Source organism: Melozone crissalis, unplaced genomic scaffold (assembly GCF_028551555.1).
Source record: "Melozone crissalis strain CALT ecotype California unplaced genomic scaffold, PUWL_Pcris_2 ptg000056l_1, whole genome shotgun sequence".
In the NCBI taxonomy this organism is placed as follows: domain Eukaryota; kingdom Metazoa; phylum Chordata; class Aves; order Passeriformes; family Passerellidae; genus Melozone; species Melozone crissalis.
In genome coordinates this window covers 6,126,748-6,144,948 of record NW_026535834.1, presented here as the reverse complement: position 1 = coordinate 6,144,948, position 18,201 = coordinate 6,126,748, and positions in this window count along the sequence as shown.

Below are 18,201 nucleotides of genomic sequence, written 5' to 3'. Positions count from 1 at the left end.
AGTCCCAACCACGATTTAATAAAAACCAAAGGTCACAGTGGGAGCCAAAGCAGCTGGGACCAAGAGGCTTCTTTGCATCTCTAAATGTTGTCCTAATGCTGAAGAGTGTTGCAAAAAACAAATGTTCTTTTCTGGAAATCAACACCAGCATTTCTCTGCTTCTGGCTGCTGCCAAGAATGTCCCCCTCAGCACAGGATGATCCAGCCCCAGCCCCAGCCCCTTTTTGCTGCTGGAAGTGATGGGCTTGGTGTAACAGGCTGTGACCAGTGCTGGGGCTTACCTGGCCATCCAGTAGCAGGGTTGTAACTTCTCCCTGGAAGATTTTAAAAATCCAGGGTAAAATACAATGAAAACACAAAGGGGCTTGCTTGGCACGTAGCATCGATTTCTGTCCCCACAGCTGGCTTCATGTGATAGTCTGAAATATGACTTGTAATATTATGAGATCCAGAGTGATCTTCAAATCGATGATGTCCCTTTAAAATGACTTTCAAAAAAATCCCTTTAAAGTAGATGACAGATTTTTAATACCACCCGCAGAGTTCAGCATGTATCAGTGTCACTGTTCTTACACAGCTGTAGCAAACCCTCCATCTGGACTTTAAAAGATTTGACTTTAAAAAGGAAAAACAGCAAACCCCCAATCATTAAGCAGGACCTATTTGCCAGAGATCGATGAAATTAAAGAGCACTCGTGTTAAATTACTTCCATCCAGCATGTATGACACATTGAATTTGTTACACTTGGGAAATCGTGATATTCCTTCTGCTATTACGAGGCAGAAATACAAAAATTCCTAATAAAAGAACACACACACTCACACATGAAAAATCAGCTTCTTATGGCATTTCTCTTTGAAGTTGCTGTGGCTCAGTGCCAGTGAGAAGTCCCAGACTCATCTGCAGCTGCCTTGCTGGACCCTTTGTGCTAACACAGACATTGGACTTGCTGCCAGAATTTGAATCTGTGCCCCCCTTTCTCTCAGACTATATGACCAGCATAGTGCTTTGCAGGCCCAAAAGGGATCCTCCTTTTATTTCTTTTTAAAATTCTGTTTCTTGATTTTCAGAAGATGCAAACTGTTGCTGTCTCAAGTGCAACAGGTGACCTGCATGGAGAGATCTGTCACAGACATCTTTTATGGAAAATCCTTTCCTTAGGATTTTTCTCCTGAGAAGCTGGGAGGCCTCAGGAACAAAATGTAAACATTGATTATCTGCTGCTGTGGAATGCAACAGGTGCATCTGTGACTGGTCTCATGTGGTTGTTTCTAATTAATGGCCAATCACAGTCAGCTGGCTCGGACAGAGAGTCCGAGCCACAAACCTTTGTTATCATTCCTTCCTATTCTATTCTTAGCCAGCCTTCTGATGAAATCCTTTCTTCTATTCTTTTAGTATAGTTTTAATGTAATATGTATCATAAAATAATAAATCAAGCCTTCTGAAACATGGAGTCAGATCCTCATCTCTTCCCTCATCCTCAGACCCCTGTGAACACCGTCACAGAGATCTGCACTTCAGCAGCCAGGGACATTGTCTGAGAGGGGAATTCACCTTCTACAGCAGCATCTTATCCTCAGAGTCTGCCCTCTTTAGCAGATTGTTTGTCCAGGTTTTGATGGCCATCTGTCTCTTATTTTGTGCAGGTTATCCAAGGATACAGAGCTGGAGGACTCATCCGAAGAGCTGTGGGGGCTATCTGAGGTGTGAGCTGTGAGCATCAGAAAGGAACCATCTCAATCCAACGTGCAGAACTGTTGAGAAGCAGGACAAGCCCCTGTGAAGCTTTGCCTCCTCCTCATCCTCCCACATCCCAGCATGGGCAGACCCTGCTTCCATTGGGAAATGTACAAAGAGCCAGGAATCCAGCTGGTGTGAGGGAGGGGAGAGGGTGAGGATGCAAGAACATGGAGAAGAAAATGAGGAGGAGTTGATTTTTCTTGATATCTTCCACAGTCTGACCTTTGTCATTGTCTTCTATGGAGAAATTATCTTTTTCATCAGCTCTTTGCAAATTCCTTGTGAGATGTATACAAAGAGGATGCCCTAGACTCTGATGGATGGAGGGATGGACATGGATGGATGTAAGGACACAAGGAAAAACACAACTTCTCCTCTCCTGCTTCTCCACTTTTCCTACACATATCTGTCCCATCACTTATCACTTCCCTCAATCTTGACAACTGATGAGAAAATGTTTAGGACTCAAGGTCTCTATTTAGTTTTCTAATCAAATAATTTAAATGTATGAGTTGACACAATAGGCAAAGAGCCATAAGTCCCACTGCTTGCTATTATGTGTGATTCTTCTTTGAGCAAATATATAATCACAGCCCTAAGTTATAATAATTATGTAATATTTCTTGATAGAAGCAATTGGAATCCATTGTGTAGGGAAGTAATTACAGCCTACTTTGGTTCCTTTGTTTCTGAGTGGGTGGCATTTATGGGCAAAAAAAATTATGCATGCTCAAAAATCTTTATAAAATGTTGGGTTCTCAGAAAATCTTGGACCTCCTCGGATGCAAGGGATTTTTAAGGGATAATAAAATCTTTTTATTTTCTGCAGAGCAAAAATGTATATTAAGTTAACCATGAAACATTTAGTTCGACGGATGAAAGAACATCAAGGCAAATGTTTTCCTTACAAAAAAAGAGGAGAGTTTATAAATTTACACATTCAAATAAGCTTGATGGGTGTGTGCACATGTTCCCTCTCTCACACACAGAAGGTATGAGCTGCTTTTAAGATGACACCTTAAATATGGATTTTTATCCTGTAGCAGTTTCATGTTGGAGGGTTCTTATTTGTAATTAAATTTCTGAGAAAACCTTCACAGTAGTGACAGAGCAAAAATTGGCTTAAAGGAATAAATTAACAGTAATAGCACAAAAGAAGAAATGTCAGGCAGACTGCTACAACACTCTCTAATTTGCTTTTTTGATCACATCAGCGGAGGTCTGGAAATAACCAGATGCATTAACATTTATCTAGGAATGATAAAAGTTGCCATCCTGCCAGATATTCAGTTGGTTTATTAATTACCAGCAGAAACCTGAGATGAGATGTGTGTTGGTTTAACTTCTTAACTGCTCACTGGTGAATGTTTTTAAAGGGATTTCCTGCAGAGAAATAAGAGATGTTTGGGAAATATTTTTGAAGCTTGAAAACAAAAATGTTAAGTTTCAGTTCCTGCCATGATCTTGGTAAGTCTTTCATCAAGTGTATGGGGAACTGGTAAAGGATGCAGGAAGTGGGCTGAAGAGGAGGAAAGATCATAGGAACAAAAATATTTATCCTGGAGGTATGAGGTGGCCTTTTCTACATAGCAAGTGAAGGGGCTCTTCCAATAACATCGCAATGTTCTCAGTCAATCCTGCACCCATTGCTGTCGTGCTGGGTGCCAAAGTCGCTGTTGAAGAAGCTGAAATTGGTGTTTTCCATGTCAGAGTCCTCTGCAGTCCTGCCAGTGCCTTTTCTGACTAAATCTCATTGCTGAGTGGAGATTAGGTGGGACATCTCCCAGTCAGGGCATGTCTGGTGCACTAAGCATTTCTCCACTCAGATCTGCCTATTTTATCTGCCTGCTTCCCGTGGAAAGCTTTGCAAGTGGCTTCCTCAGATGAAAAGAAAATGTGTTATTTTCCTCGCTCTGCACAAAAGCCCAGATATTTTTGTTCCTTTTGACTGCTTCCTGATCAATAGGCCAATTTTAGCTGGTGACCCTTTTCAGAATGTTCTCTTGGCCACTAGAGATTCTCTAATTTGCTCAAAAATTGCCCTGGTGAGAGCAGAAATAGGCAGCATGACCCCAGCCCTGTGCAGTGCATATGCATGGGCTATATATATATAATTCCCTGTTTCTTCTGGGTATAGCTCCACATGCAGTCCCCCATTGGAAGCCTTTTCTCTGTGGCTGAGTAGCACTTAGGATGAATTTTTTTTATGTGCATTTTCAAGATACACTTTTTCATGTGTCAATTTTTATTCTGGATGCCTGCTGCCTAAAAAAGTGATGGCACGATAGCAAAGCCCACCCTCTTCCACATATTTTGACTAATTGCCTCAAAACATCCTGTGTTAGATCCAGGCTGTGCTCTACACCCACGTCACCACCATTTTTTCATACATTTTGTTTTTTTCCCACTGGCTTTCTGAAGCAAGGCTGCCAAAGCAGCCCAAATCCTCAGAGATAAATCAGGGTCAGAGTTGGCTGCTCCTGAGTGGAGGAAACCACAACTGTTCCCTATCCTAAAGGGCAGCTCCTATAGCTATGGAAAACTTCATTTGCCAGGAGAATAAAGGATAAATTCATATTGAATTAGGTGGGAAGCATAATTGGTGGGTTTGGACAGGGTTTGAGGAGGTTGCTGCTGCCTTGCTTATCCCTGGCCATGGGCAGCTCCTATAGCTGTGAAAAACTTCATTTGCCAAGAAAATAAAGGAACTTCAGACTGAATTTGGTGGGAAACATAATTTATGGGTTTGGACAGGGTTTGAGGAGGTGAATTTCTGCTGCCCTGCTCATCCCTGGCCATGGAGCCTGGTTTTCCTCCAGATCTGAAGAGAGAATTCCAGGAACACACGCTTTCAGGGATGTGCCAGCTCCAGAGCTGCTGCTTGCCTTATTGATGCTTGGCATTGAGATTCAAATTCTTTTTTGAAAGATTGCAATTTACACATCAGTGTTATTGTAGCAGCAGAGATTTCTTAATGACTTCCTGTCAAGTACAAAATGCAAGCTAATTTCTGATCCTAGAGAAGTGACAAAGACATTTTCAATGACAATGTTTGGTACAACCAAGACACTGTGCTTCTCCAGGTCAGTATGTGCAGCTCATCCTCCTGATGTCCTTCACCCCCTAAAAGTAGCCCAGCTAGATTGGGAAAAGTCCAAAAAAACCAAATTAAAAAATAATTTGTTTTCACATGAATCTTAGAGTGATTAATTAATACTATTGGTTCCAGAACATGAAAATGTGACCCACCCCATGTAAAAGCTTTTTGGAATACGCCTGATAACTCCATAGTATTACTTCCTTCAGCACCAAGTAGTAATAAATATTAATATTAATAATATTAATAGTTATTAATATTATGGGATGTCCTTTTCTCTTATTAACAAAATATAACAAGAGAAAAAGACATCACAGAAGCCAAACATCTCTTATAATTCATGAAAGAGTTAACAGGCAATCCTACACCACGCAGGGAGACCTTTGCTACACATTTTTAATGGCCTGGGCTCTTGGTAGGTGAAAGGAAAGTTCCAAGCAATAATTCAGGTTTAAAATACTGTCTCGGTGCCAAGTAATCAAACTAGTTTTAAGTGAAGCAATTAGCAAGCATTAGAAAGGCAGCTATTTCCTGCTTGAAGGTGGTAAACTCTGTGTCTCTTATTATGATTTCTCTGGGGATGTGAGTAATGGGCTACAGAGCTTTTTTGGGGGGGTAGTGGGGGTTTTTCTTGCATATGTGGAAATAATGGCAATGTCCTAAATCCCTGCCAATTTACTGGATACAGATGACGATGAGGGTGGAACAAAGTCCTTACTCTTTTCTGGTGGTTTGTGCAATATGTGTGCCAAAATCTGTAAGGTGGTTTTCTCATTAGGTCCTTAAAAACAGGTTTTTCTTCCCGGTTCTGCCTCACCAGATCCCCATTTCTGGGACCAGGCTGGTGGTGGAATGAGCAGATGAAGCAAAACCTGGTCATTCTGCTGCTTTTGCTAGGTTTTGTTGGGGGGGTTGATAAAACACAGGTGGGGACCACGTCTCCCTGAAGGAGGGTTTTCTCCTTGAAACCACTTGGTTTTCTGCCAAGGGGAGCTCTCAGAGCTGCATTTCCAAGGCAAGGTGGTTCCTGATGGGTGCAGCTGCATCAACAGTCTGTTTGAACCTAAATGGGTGCTTTTGGAGCCAATCTGTCACTTGTCCTAATTTCCTACACTTTGTGAGCAAAATTTACCTAAACTTAACCCTGGAGTGCCAGAGCAGATTTCTCCCTCAGTGCCCCTCTCCTCCACCACAGCTTTATAAACTGGCATCCACAACTGGGGCTCCTTGGATTATTGAGAAATCCTTCAGTTGGCTCTGCTGGGCTTTGAAATAGGCTGTAGGGGCTCAAAGTGAATGGACATGCAGTCAAATAAAGGGGAGGAGCAAGGCTGACACCCTGCCAAAATTCAGGACATGTCCCTGAAGTCTCAGCAGCACACAGGGCAAACCCCTGCCCAAAAGGGGAACCTCTGCATAAGGCCCAGAAACAGAAATTTCATGAGTTTTTCACTGCATTTTATTATTTTTGTTTCAAACATTGGGGGAAAAACCCCACCATTATCTAAATGAAAAGGGTGAATCTTAGACAATATTAAAATTAATTTGCTTTCTATCATTTTTATTCCTTCCCTGGCAAATTCAGAAATAGGTTGGAAAGCACAAAAACCAAATTCTTCAACAGCATTTCACATTTTGGCCAGCACATGACCTTATCTGGTACTGAGCCTGATGAAACTAGCTTTATTTTAAAAAACCTGGCTCATAAATGTGATCAGGTGGAATTTTATGTAAGCACCAGCTGAAACCTGTGCTGGTACAGTTATTGCTGTGCATAAGCAAAAAAGGAAAGCACACAAAAAAAAGCCATAGAATCTTACCTCAGGTTAAAGAAACAATGGGAAGTTTGGCAGAAAATGGGGAATTGCATACTTTTATTAAAAGACTTGAATTTGTGTAACCACAGGAAGCAGAGGGATAAGGTCCCCCTCCCAATCCCTTGGATTTTCAATCCATTTGTTTTTTTTTTCTGAACATGTAGGACAGCTTGGGTTTTTCTGACAGGGTGTCTAGATATTGAAGGTAACAACAATGGTGCTTAAACAATCAGATTTTGTGGCTGTTCTGGGAAGAAAAAAGCAAAGAGGAAGAAGCAGCATCCCCAGCATGATGGATCTCAACCCAAACAGGTACTGGCAAAAGAACCTCCTGTTCTGGAAAAAGGGAATGCCTGTTTTCCAGCTGACAACTCAGCTGATGAGTCTACCAGCTCATTGAAAAGCCTCTTGCCTGCTCTTTATTTCTTATTATCGTGGCATCTGTGCAAAATTTGGTGGTTTTCACAGCTTTGATTTTCACAGCCAGGTTTTTCCAGTGGAGGCATGAGTGCCTTCACAGCAATCTAAGCACCTTCCTGGCAGGCTTGAATTCACAGAGAAACGAGCCACAGGTTGGAAACTATTCAGCCACAGCTGAGAGATGTGATATTTTCCATCAGAAGGTGCAGTGTTTGTTTTTTAAGAGCTTTGCCAGCCCAGCCTGCTTCAGATGGGAATTTTTCTGTGTGTCTCTTCAGACCCCTCAGAGATGGGCACTAATTACAAGCTGCTGCTGGTGGCTTTGGTCCCCAGCTTGTGACCCCATGAGCCAGACCCCAGGGTGAAGCTCTCATGATTGCAGACACAGTCAAAGGCCACCTGTGCTGTGACCAAGTAAAGTGCCGTGGAAAAAAAGCACTCTGAAAAATCCTGCCTTGTGCTTTCTCAAATTAGCAGATGCTTTTAATGCTGTTGACCTTCCTGTCTCTGCAGCTCTGCTTCCCATCTCCAAAAACAGGGATAATGGTATCATTTGGTGGCACAGGGCACTGCTGAAGGTGCACCCATTAGTGCTGGTGGGGTTTTCAGTCTCAAAGAGAGAGAGCTCTTCACAGGAATGCTGAGCCCAGGGTCAGAAATGTGTGCAGAGGGAACGAGGACAGAATCTGTGTGATGAACAGGGAGAGAAAAACCCAGCAGCCACCCAGTGTGGGGATCTGGATCATTGTGGATGGAGCAAAGCAGGGGCTGATGGAGGGCACACAAACAGGTCTGTCGTCACATCTTTCAAGACTGTGCTCTAATAATGTATGCAGAGGAGAATAAACCAAAGCGGATGGCACTCTGTGTGTGTCTGTGTGTCTGTGTGTGTGTGTGTGTATATAGGCACAGGATCTAATTTTAAATTAACAGCTAGGGTGAAGCAGTCATTTTGAATGGTGAGATTCACAGGCATGAGTGTGTGAAGTTGAGGGTGGCTGTGAAATGCATATTTATCAAAATAAAACAAAATTAAATAAAAAATATAAAATAAGAAAATAAAAAATAAAAAAATAAAATATTAAAATAAAAATAAAATAAAGGAAAATAAATAATAAAATAAAAACGAAAATAAAAAATAAAAAAATAAAATAAAGGAAAATAAATAATAAAATAAAAGTTAAAATAAAAAAGTAAGAATAAAATAAAATAATAAAATAAAAATAAAATTTAAAATAATATAAAAGAAATAATGAAATTAAAATAAAATAAAATAAAATAAAATAAAATAAAATAATAAAACCAGAGACATTTCCAGTCCTGCTATGGATTGATGCCTGCTGACATCAAAATCAACAGAACAGTAGACCTGTGGTAGCAAAGAAATCTCAGGGCATCCTCCCAGGCATTTCAGGATGACAATAACCAGGGCTGTTAAGGCTGACCTCAGAGGCTCAGGACTTCAGAAACCAGGATCCTTCCAGGGTGTCCACCCACCCAGACATGGGCCAGGAGACCCTCCTGTACTGCAATGTGTCTCTGTCTGGGGTCTCCACTGCTTCCACTGCTTCATCTGCCCCTGCCTGATCCATCTCCTCCTGGCTGCCTTTAGCTGAGACCTGCTGCATGTTAAGATGATATTTGTTGTTCCTGCAGCCCCATTTCTTCAGGGCTGGGGTTGGAAAGGCAGAGAAATGGTTGTGTTGCACATCTGGTGGGGTGGTAACCTCTGGTGAGCTGGGGCTGCCCGAGGGTTGTAAACCTCTGATCCATGGGGATGGTCCCTGCAGGAGTTGGGATGTGAAACACTCCTGAAATATTCAATTGCTTCTGCATCAGCATTTGGAAGCAGAACAGCAAGATTTGCATCTTACAGCTTACATTTGCTATCAACATTCTCCAAACTCTCCTCACTACCTCTCCCCCACCCCAAAAGTAAATGTCTTTTTTTTAGGCATTTTATTTCCAATCTGAGTGTCTAAACTTCATTCACTGAGCTGCTCAAGTCTGAAGATTGAATTCTCTATATCCTCTCTTCACTCCATTTTCTTTCAGGCAGGTCTGATCACTGCTTGAAATATTCCCATTCCATGCAGCTGATGGAGATTTTTCACAGTGGAGCACAGAGCAATTCCACCTGAGCACAGCAGTGCTGCATTATTAGCTTGGGAAGCTATGACCTTGAAGGCTTTATATTTAATTTATTTCAGCATTCCAGCCATAGAGATGTTTGCTCTGATTAGACCCAGTAAATTACCCTCCACAGATGAATTATCAGGGGATTTTCTTCTATTTTTTTTTTCCTGCCCATTCTCAAACAACTCAGAATGAGCTTGGATACTCAGGTTTGTGTGGCTGGAAATCTTAAATTACTTCTTTTCCACAGCACAGGTCTCCAAGCAGTTTACAGTGAATTCTGAACAATTTCCCATCATGTGTGTGCCATTCTGTCACCCACTGGCTAATCTGATTATCAAAACTTTTCAACAATGAAATAAATCACAAATTATCTGCAGTTTTGACCAGTGATTAGCAAATAGTGGATCCATGGGGATATCAATTTCTGCACTCCCAATAAGGTTTCATCCCTGGAGGTGTTCAAAGCCAGCTTGGATGGGGTTCTAGGTAACCTGAACTGGTGGAAGGTGTCCCTGCCCATGGCAGGGGCTGGAATGAGAAGATCTTTAAGGTCCCTTCCAACCCAAACCATTCCATGATTCTGTGACTCTGTGATAAGTCATTCTCTTGCCATTCTGATAAGGAGGTGATATCTCTTAGCAATTTAGAATAGGAGACAGAAACAATGAAAAAAAACCCAAACAACAGAAGGTCTTAATGAAACTCAACAAATTGTCATTTTCTAGAGTTAAGTACCTTGACTCATATAATCTGCTATTGCAGTGACCATGCCTTCTCTAAATGAATAATGTGCTTGCAGAAATATTTCTTATTCTGGTAATAGAAAAGTGAGAATTTCTTCTTGGTGTGTGAACTTCAGACACACCAAGCAGAGAGGAGGAGCGCTGAACCAAATCTTTAACATTTTCTGGTTCCATATGAGGAAAAGGCATGTTTTTTCTGCAACATTTTTTCCACCACAGATATAGCAAATTCTTGCAGGCAGCTGAGTAATAGGAGCTTAATTCTTTATCACTTTTGCCCCAGCAAGAAGCCTCTGTGTGACTCTGAGCCAAATGCAAATGTAAAGCAAAGCACATTAGCTCCAGTCACCCTGCAAGGACATTTTGTTTTGCATTTGCAGGAGCTCTAAAATCTGCACATGGGCAGTCCCTGTGGCTTATTCTGTTAACAGGAACTTTTTCTGAGCTTCCCTAATTCAGTCACCCGCAGCTACACGAATATTTCCCTAGGGGAGAGAGGGTTATGTCAGCATTTAGAAAAGGGCTTTTCCCAGAATGACTCAAGGAGTGAAAATAAAGATAGATGCACACTTCTGGAGGTGTTTTTCTCCTTGGGAGACATCTTTTCTCCGAGCAGGAGCTGTGCAGGCGAGGTTTAAGCCAGTGTGCTCAAAAAGCCTGTCAGGACAAGAGTTCACCCTGTGAGACCCAGGGCTGTGCCACCTCCCCTCTCAACTGCTGGGTTTCCTGCAGGCTCCTCAGCTTCACCTCACTTGTGATGAAATTTGCCTGCTCTCCCCTCTCTCTGTCCTGACATGCTTCCAGCCCTGGGCTTGGGGACTCCATCAGGATTTTATTGCATTTGCAGGACGAGCTATCATTCCAAAAAGCATTATTTGCTAATTCCTCTGCAGCTCCATGAGAAAGTTTTCCCCCACAAACTCATTTTCTAGCTTAGGTGAGGATGGAAATGATGGGAGGTGGTGGCTCCAGGTACCCTCACATTTATTTCCTAGCAGTGATTTGGATAATGTTTCCCAGCTCTGGGGGGAAGGAAGGCTGGATTTTTTGTTTGTATGTTTGTTTGTTTGTTCGTTCTTATACCAAAGGCTGGAAATTGTGATTTAATCCTTGAACTGTGTAAATTAAATCCTAAATGCAAAATGACTGGAAAAGTCACGAAAAGTCACGGGGGTAACTTAGCCAGGAAATAGCCCAATCAAATGGGTTTTTTGGATCAAAACTGCTCAAAGTGTGTTTTGTAATTTTCATACCCAAAGAAGAAGTGTTGCAATAAATGAGGACACTGATTTAAAGTCTAGCACAAAATACTGACACAAAATTCTCTTGCACATTAGCTCTGTTGCTTTGGGGTCTGCATAGCTACAGGCAAGCCAGAGCCTTGGCAGGTCAGGGGAACATGTTTGAGCCTGGGCTCCAGTGACCTCACTAACCAAACAGATGAAGCTAAAAATAAATGCAAGATGTTGTAGACATACAGGAGCCCCTGTTCCCTGCACTGTTTGCAAAAGGAAGAGACTGATTCTCCTGCTTTCAGTTTGTTGTTGGAGATAAGAGCTCACATCAGACAGTTTGGGTGGGGGGGTCCTTGGGGCTCATTTTCCCAGACAGCAAATACTGCATAGAGATCCTCCAGAAATCCCTCCTGCTCTCTGCATTCCTATTCCCTAAATACTTCAGGCCCTCACATTTTTATGGCTAGATAATGAGGCCAGACCAAATCTGTCATCTGATCTCTCTGCTAATGTAGCAGACACAGCTTTCCAATCCCAGCTTAAGCCGATTTTACTTAACTGTGACCTCTGTAGCTGATGGGAGCTGAAACAAAACTCCTTCAGTTTGGGTCCTGGAGTTTGGACAATATGTGATTAAAGCTCTCTACAAGTCCATTTGAAAATCCATAAATGACTGCCTAGTCAACATGCTGAGTTTGGAGTAACCATAAATTATCTTAAGCAAATAATTTGCCTCGATCACAGAAGTGGAATTTCATATTCACAAACAATTTGAGAATCAAAGGGGACTGGCAGAGAAAGATTACAATAGACAGCAGACCATTTGCAGCTTTCCCATGTAACATGGACTCAAAATGATTTCAGCAAAGGTTGGATGTGCTGGGCTATGGGACATGAAGATGGACCTCCATGGGTCTTAAGGAATCTGGTTTTTTAGAGGCTACAAAAGCAGAATTGAGTGATGGCAACAGGTCATGAAGGTGAGAAACCTTTGTGTTGACATGGCTCTTATTGCCAGAGCAGGCTCCATGTGTCTTCACCCCAAGATGATAGTGGAAAGCACATTTCTGTAATTTAGGGGAGCCCTGGGAGAATTTACACTGATTGGAGCAGGCACCAGAGGTGCAGCTGGGACAGCCCAACAGGCTGAATTTCGCCATAGAAAGTCTCACATCAAACAGCCCCACTGTGACAGCTGATGCTGGCAGGGTCTCCACAGATGTGGCAATCTCTGCACTGTGCCCTGTGCAGGGGATAGGATGTTCCCATTGTTCCTTACCCTGCTAATTAGCCATGGTCTGTTAATAGCAAAGCTGTCAGGTGCAAAGGGAACTCCCATGGGCTGGACAGGGAGATTTGCCATCCCCACCACAGCATCACTCCCCACATTGAGGCAATTTCCTCCTTTTTGTATTTCAAAGGGAGTACAGGGGAACAGGGCTCTTTGGGTGATATTTTAAAACATTTTTCCTGCTGGCAGAAGGAAAAAAGGCTTCCAGAAGGAGACCTGACCTTTTGCTGCTGTGGTGCTGACTCCCAGAGAGGCCCATTGAATTCCTCCCCAATGAGAAAGGACTTTGTTTCTGCACCACAGAGGAGTTCACTGAGAACAGCCCCATTTTCCTGCCCATCAGCTGGAAAACTTCCTCTCTTGGGGCTGGGCTGATGGCTCACCCTGTCCCCTCTGCATGGGGAGGCCACCACACACCCCACAGAGGAACTTCCCACCCAGGAGCAATTTGGTCTCCAGCACTTCTTTTCCAGGTGATATCAAGGTGCTCCACAGGTGATCTTCAGTCTGGGGAGGTCCAGGAGCTCTGACTAAAGCCCAAAGGCCCTGGGTAAATCTGATCTGCCTCTGATCTTAAAAGAGCCTCAAAAGATTCCTCCCTCTCCAATGGAGGGAGAATTTGGGATGTGCAGACAGGTCCTTTCCTCCAGGAAAGGCAGAGATGTCCTCTCCAATGTTTGTTTCTGCCCTGTGCCCCAATCTCTGCTTTATGCAGTCAATTCCCTTTGCTCTCTACTGTAACAAACCTCATCTCATCCCTCCATCCCTCCTTCCTTGCCCTGGGGCATGCTGCAGTAGAAGGGATAAACAGTTTCCCTTCCTTGCTCCAGGCTGTAATGCAACTTTCCTTATTTTCCCTCTCTGGTCTCCCAGGATCATCTCTAATGGACTTTACAGGTTAACCCCTGTGTCAGCTCAGCTCTGTGCAAATTTGTAATAAACAAAACCCCAGAACACATCCTTCTTCTTTTCCTTCTTTTTTTTTTCTTTTTTTTTTTGGTGAGAATAAAGAAGGAATGTGGTAGGGATGTGTCAGCTGTAACAGCTGAAGCACAGGAAGGGGAAGCAGTTGGACCTGGGGTGAGAATCGAAAAGAGTTTCCACCAGGGGCACCCTTGGGATGCAGGAGGTGAAAAGGGAGAGAAAAGGACTGAAAATACTTGACAGAAGGGAGATGAAAGAGGAGGTTCAGTCTTCCATTTCTCCCTCCTGTTGGGCTCAGCAAGGATGTACTTGTTTGAGAGTCACCCTTTGTTTCCTTGGCCTCGAGTCCCATTTCTGCTTTGGGGTACATCACTGGGCCTCACCTGCAAGGTGTTCTCTGAGCAGATTACACAGAAACTGCTGCATCCAGATCCCTGAAGAACTTGAGTTCCAGTGACTTTGTGCAGAGCCAAGATGCACCACACACCCTTTTCCTGGTGAATAACAAGGGCTGGAGCTCGTTTGCTGTGTCACAGCACCTCTGAAGGGGCTGACACGTTTCACCAAGCAGGTACAAATAATTGCTTTACACTGCACAAAGGCAGTCAAGGGCCAGGGACTGGCTGTTAAAATGTTTGCAGTGACACCGTGCCAGGCTCTCTGACGGGGAATTCACCTTGTTGTAATTAATTCTGAGGCTCTGTCACTGGATCTAGTTCTCCTCAGATAAAGCTGGTGTTAAATAGGCTCAAAAACTTGCCGTGTCAGTCCACTTTGTACTTGAGAGGAGATGAACCTCGGGGTAGGGGGAAGGGAGGGGAGGGAAATATGCTGAAGGCTGAGAGACACTGAGATATGCTGGTAATGGGGCCAGCCAAGAGGCAGAGGGAGAATAAATAAACATAATTTGGAAGTGACAGTCTGTCTGGCATTGTACTGCGGTCTGCTAAGATTTCTGTTTTTAAAGGATGCAGTAATTTAGTGAAAGCAATATGGTGAAAGGGCTCCGGTATTATCGATTAGCTTTGATCCATAAATTTCTGCTGAGCTCCTTGAAAACACATGAGATAAGGATGCAGGACAGATGGAGGACAGATCCAGATTGATGTGCAGGTCTTTATGGTGCTAACACCACAAAATGTGACCTTAAGAACAGCTAGAGTGGGAATGAAGGGGTTTTCACTAGTCTGTGGCAGGTCTGATTGGGTGTAAAACTGGTGAGATCATGGTAATCATAGAAAGTACTGAATAGTTTGGGTTGGGAGGGACCTTACAGATCACCCTGTTCCATCCCCTGCCAGTTCCATGGGCAGGGACACCTTCCGCAACACCAGGCTGCTCCAAGCCCTATCCAACCCTTCCAAGGATGGGGCAGCCACAGCTTTCTTCTGGGCAACCAGTGAAACTGATCTTACTCAAGCCCTTCAGGTCCTTCTATACTTTATAGAAACTGTGTTGGGCTGCAGTGATAGGGAAGCCTGTTTGAAGGTATCTCAGGATACGTGTGGATCCCTGTGGAGATGTCTTGCTGAGCTGGCAGATGGAGGGGAAGCAGAAAAAACCCATTCCAGTGGCTGACAGAGCTGATGGATCACTCATGAACCATCATGGATGCTGAGCTGCTCCCAGTATCCCAATGCATCCTTTCTGTCACCCATTTGCTCTTGGTTTTAGGTGAGTGGGTTGCAACCCCTTGGGGCATGGGAATTTTGTGAGACAAACCTTTATTCATTATGAGGCTCTCTCTACTTGAGGTTTCTTTGCAAGCTTAAGTTGGGCAGAGTTATCAGAAATGCTTTTCCCCACTGGCAAATTCGAGCATCTGAGCCCAGTTTGGAAGAAATTTGACAGGTGAGGTTTCCACAGAGCCTGGAACTGGCAAATGCATTGCAAGGTGCCAGTGAGCCTTTGCTGATTTTTCTTGGTGACCCTCCAGACAATCACATTCTCAGGTTCTGGTGATTCAACATTTTATTGCATCAGGGATCAGCTGTGGTCACATCTGGCAAAGCCAGTGGCACCTTTCCAGCTGTCAGTGCTGTGCTCAAGGGTGGAGTTCCTCCAGAGAAGCTGAGTGAGGAACAGACCATCCCTGTCTCATGGCTCAGAGGTGGAAGGGAAACATTTCAAGTGCTTGGTCTTGCAGTGATCTCCAGAATGCTCCAAGGACAACCAGGGGAAATGTGGGCTTTTCTTTGGACCATCACTCCTTCCTCATGGGTTTTTACACTTGCTGAGCTCTCTCCCACAGCATCAGGTGCTTTTGCAGATGGTGCCAGAGCCCTCTTGACTCATCCTCCCACAGAAGTCTGCACCCACCTGGCTCCAGATCAGTGACACGTTTCCCATCCAAACATTGACTGTTTTTATGGGATTAGGCCTCACATGCTGGTCTTCAGTGGCTTGGATCCAAACCCTAGAAATGTCCATGAAGAAATTCCTGTTTGTTTCAGCTTTGGACCTAGCGCCAAGTTCTCAGCACTGTGCTGAGCACAAGCCAGGATCCTGCTGAAGGCAATATCTGATGCAGTACTATGTCACCCCTTTGGATTCCCTGTCTTCAGCTTTTAAACCCCAGAAAACGTGTTTTCCTCAGCTCCCTAATGGTTATTCAAGAACACAAGATTGGAAGATGATTCCTTGAATCATCAAGGCTAATCCCCTGTTTCTCTGGCAACCATGCCACTCAAATCTTTGCATAAATCTCAGTTCTGACTGTAATTAATCGGTTTGACCCTTTAAACCATGGCTAGCCTCTCATGCATGCTGCATCCTTCTTCTGCCCAACATGCAAGTGTGTTGTAGAGTCTTTTCTAGCAGAACTTGGCTGCTGTCATTATCAGCTCACACCTTCTACTCCCACCCCATCTGTGCCTGGCACTATTTTCATGCATAATACATCGATCATCTGCAGCCTGGTAGGGGGGAAAATCATCACTTCAAGTCACTTGTCTGAATTCAAGCCACATCTGAGCTGTATCCTTTGCTGAATTCCATATCCATGATTTGATAAAAGGGAGGGAAACCAGTGAGAAGACTTCAGGCTCCTTCTGTCTGCAAGGACTCCAAATCAAATATTGTGTTTATAGGCCTGTGAGAGCCTTGCGGGCCACAGTTAAAGCTGGTGGAAATCCATGCAGATCTGATGGACTCTTGCAGCAATGCCAGCTGATACTGGGCAAAGGATAAGGGCTCCATTGTGTTTGCTTATCTTGGTTTTCTGCAGTGCAAAGCCTCTCCTCTTTGGCAGGTTGGATGGGCCCTTGTGAGTATTTGACTGATTTTCAACCCTTCTGCTCTTCCTTTACACCAGCATGGCTGGGAAGAGCCCTGGTGTTTCACTCTGGAATTGACAGATCTTCAAAGAGACCTGTACACGTAGCAAACTTGATTTTGAAGTCTCTCAGGAAGGCTTTGAAAACAAAGGCTCAAATTCCAGAGTAAGTAGAAAGACCTTGGTTCCTAGTGGTGAAAGCTTCCTACCAGAATTATTCCCAGAGGCAGTACAGACTTTACGTTTTGCCTCATCTAAATGCATTAGGAGGAGTATTAAATTTCACATGTGCTGCATATTGATGTAATTCTCCTGACATGTCTGTTTGCACCATTATGAAATAAGGGATTTCCTTTCCCTTTCTTTCCACATTTGCCTGGCTCCCTAGGGATCTTGAGGATATGATCCATTGGCATACAAGGATTATGCCTTTTACACAGAGGACTTAAAAAAAGCTTTGTCATTGGGCTAACAGAGGTCTCGGGACAGCATCCTGCATTAGCAGTGCTTGACTTAACTGACAACCTATGGCTGGGAGAGATCCATTAATCTTCCATGTCACCATCCCTCCAGGCCCTGCTCAAACTTTGTGAGGATGGAAACTTTGGTACAGGAGAACCCTGAGGGTCTTTTCATGTAAAAACAACACCTCTGTACCCTACAAGCATTCCCCAACCCAATCTGGCATTTCCTTTTGTGGTATTTTTTTAAATGTCATGTTCAGGGGGAAGGGTGTGGTGTGTTTAAACAAACAGCCCCCAAATATCCCCCCCAGTTTTCTGCAGGTACAAGGTAAGGTTGGAGGGTGCTCTGCCACCCTGCACACCCCTCTGCAGCCCTGCAAGGGTGACCAGCAATGCCCTTTGGGTCCCAAACCTCTGTTGCCTCAATGCTTGGTTCTGCTTGTGGCTTTATTCTGCATCACAGCTCCACGCTTCGACAGGGACAATGCAAATTCCAGCCTTGAGCAGAGCTCAGGGCCTTTTCCTTCCCTATAAATGTTGAATGCATTTAATCTTGTGGGCAGTAAGGAGAGGGCAGAGTTCAAGGGAAGAGGAGGCAGAGTTGGGATTTTTTAAGCCTTTTGTTTTTTTCTTAACAGGCAAATTTAGATTGCTGAAAGAGAGCCATAAAACGAACTTAACAACCCGAGGGAAATAGAGGAGACAACCAATTCCTTGAAAAGTCAACACTGACCTTACTACAGAGACTTGAGGGCATATTGTCTTCTTTCTCTGGGAACACCTGTGCCAATGCTCTCAGATCCTTTACACAGGGCTGATTGCTCCATTTCTCAGCTCATCAGCTGGATGGGACACAGGAACGTGCACTGGAAGAGATGAATATGTATATGGTTAGAAAAGGCACCGGAGAACACGCCTTGCTTTTAACTTCAGCTAAAGTTGATGGCAGAGAACCTGTGATTCTTCAAGCAAAAGTTAAGAAATTATATATATATAACTTTATATACATATACATATATATACACATGCACATATATATACATGTATATAATA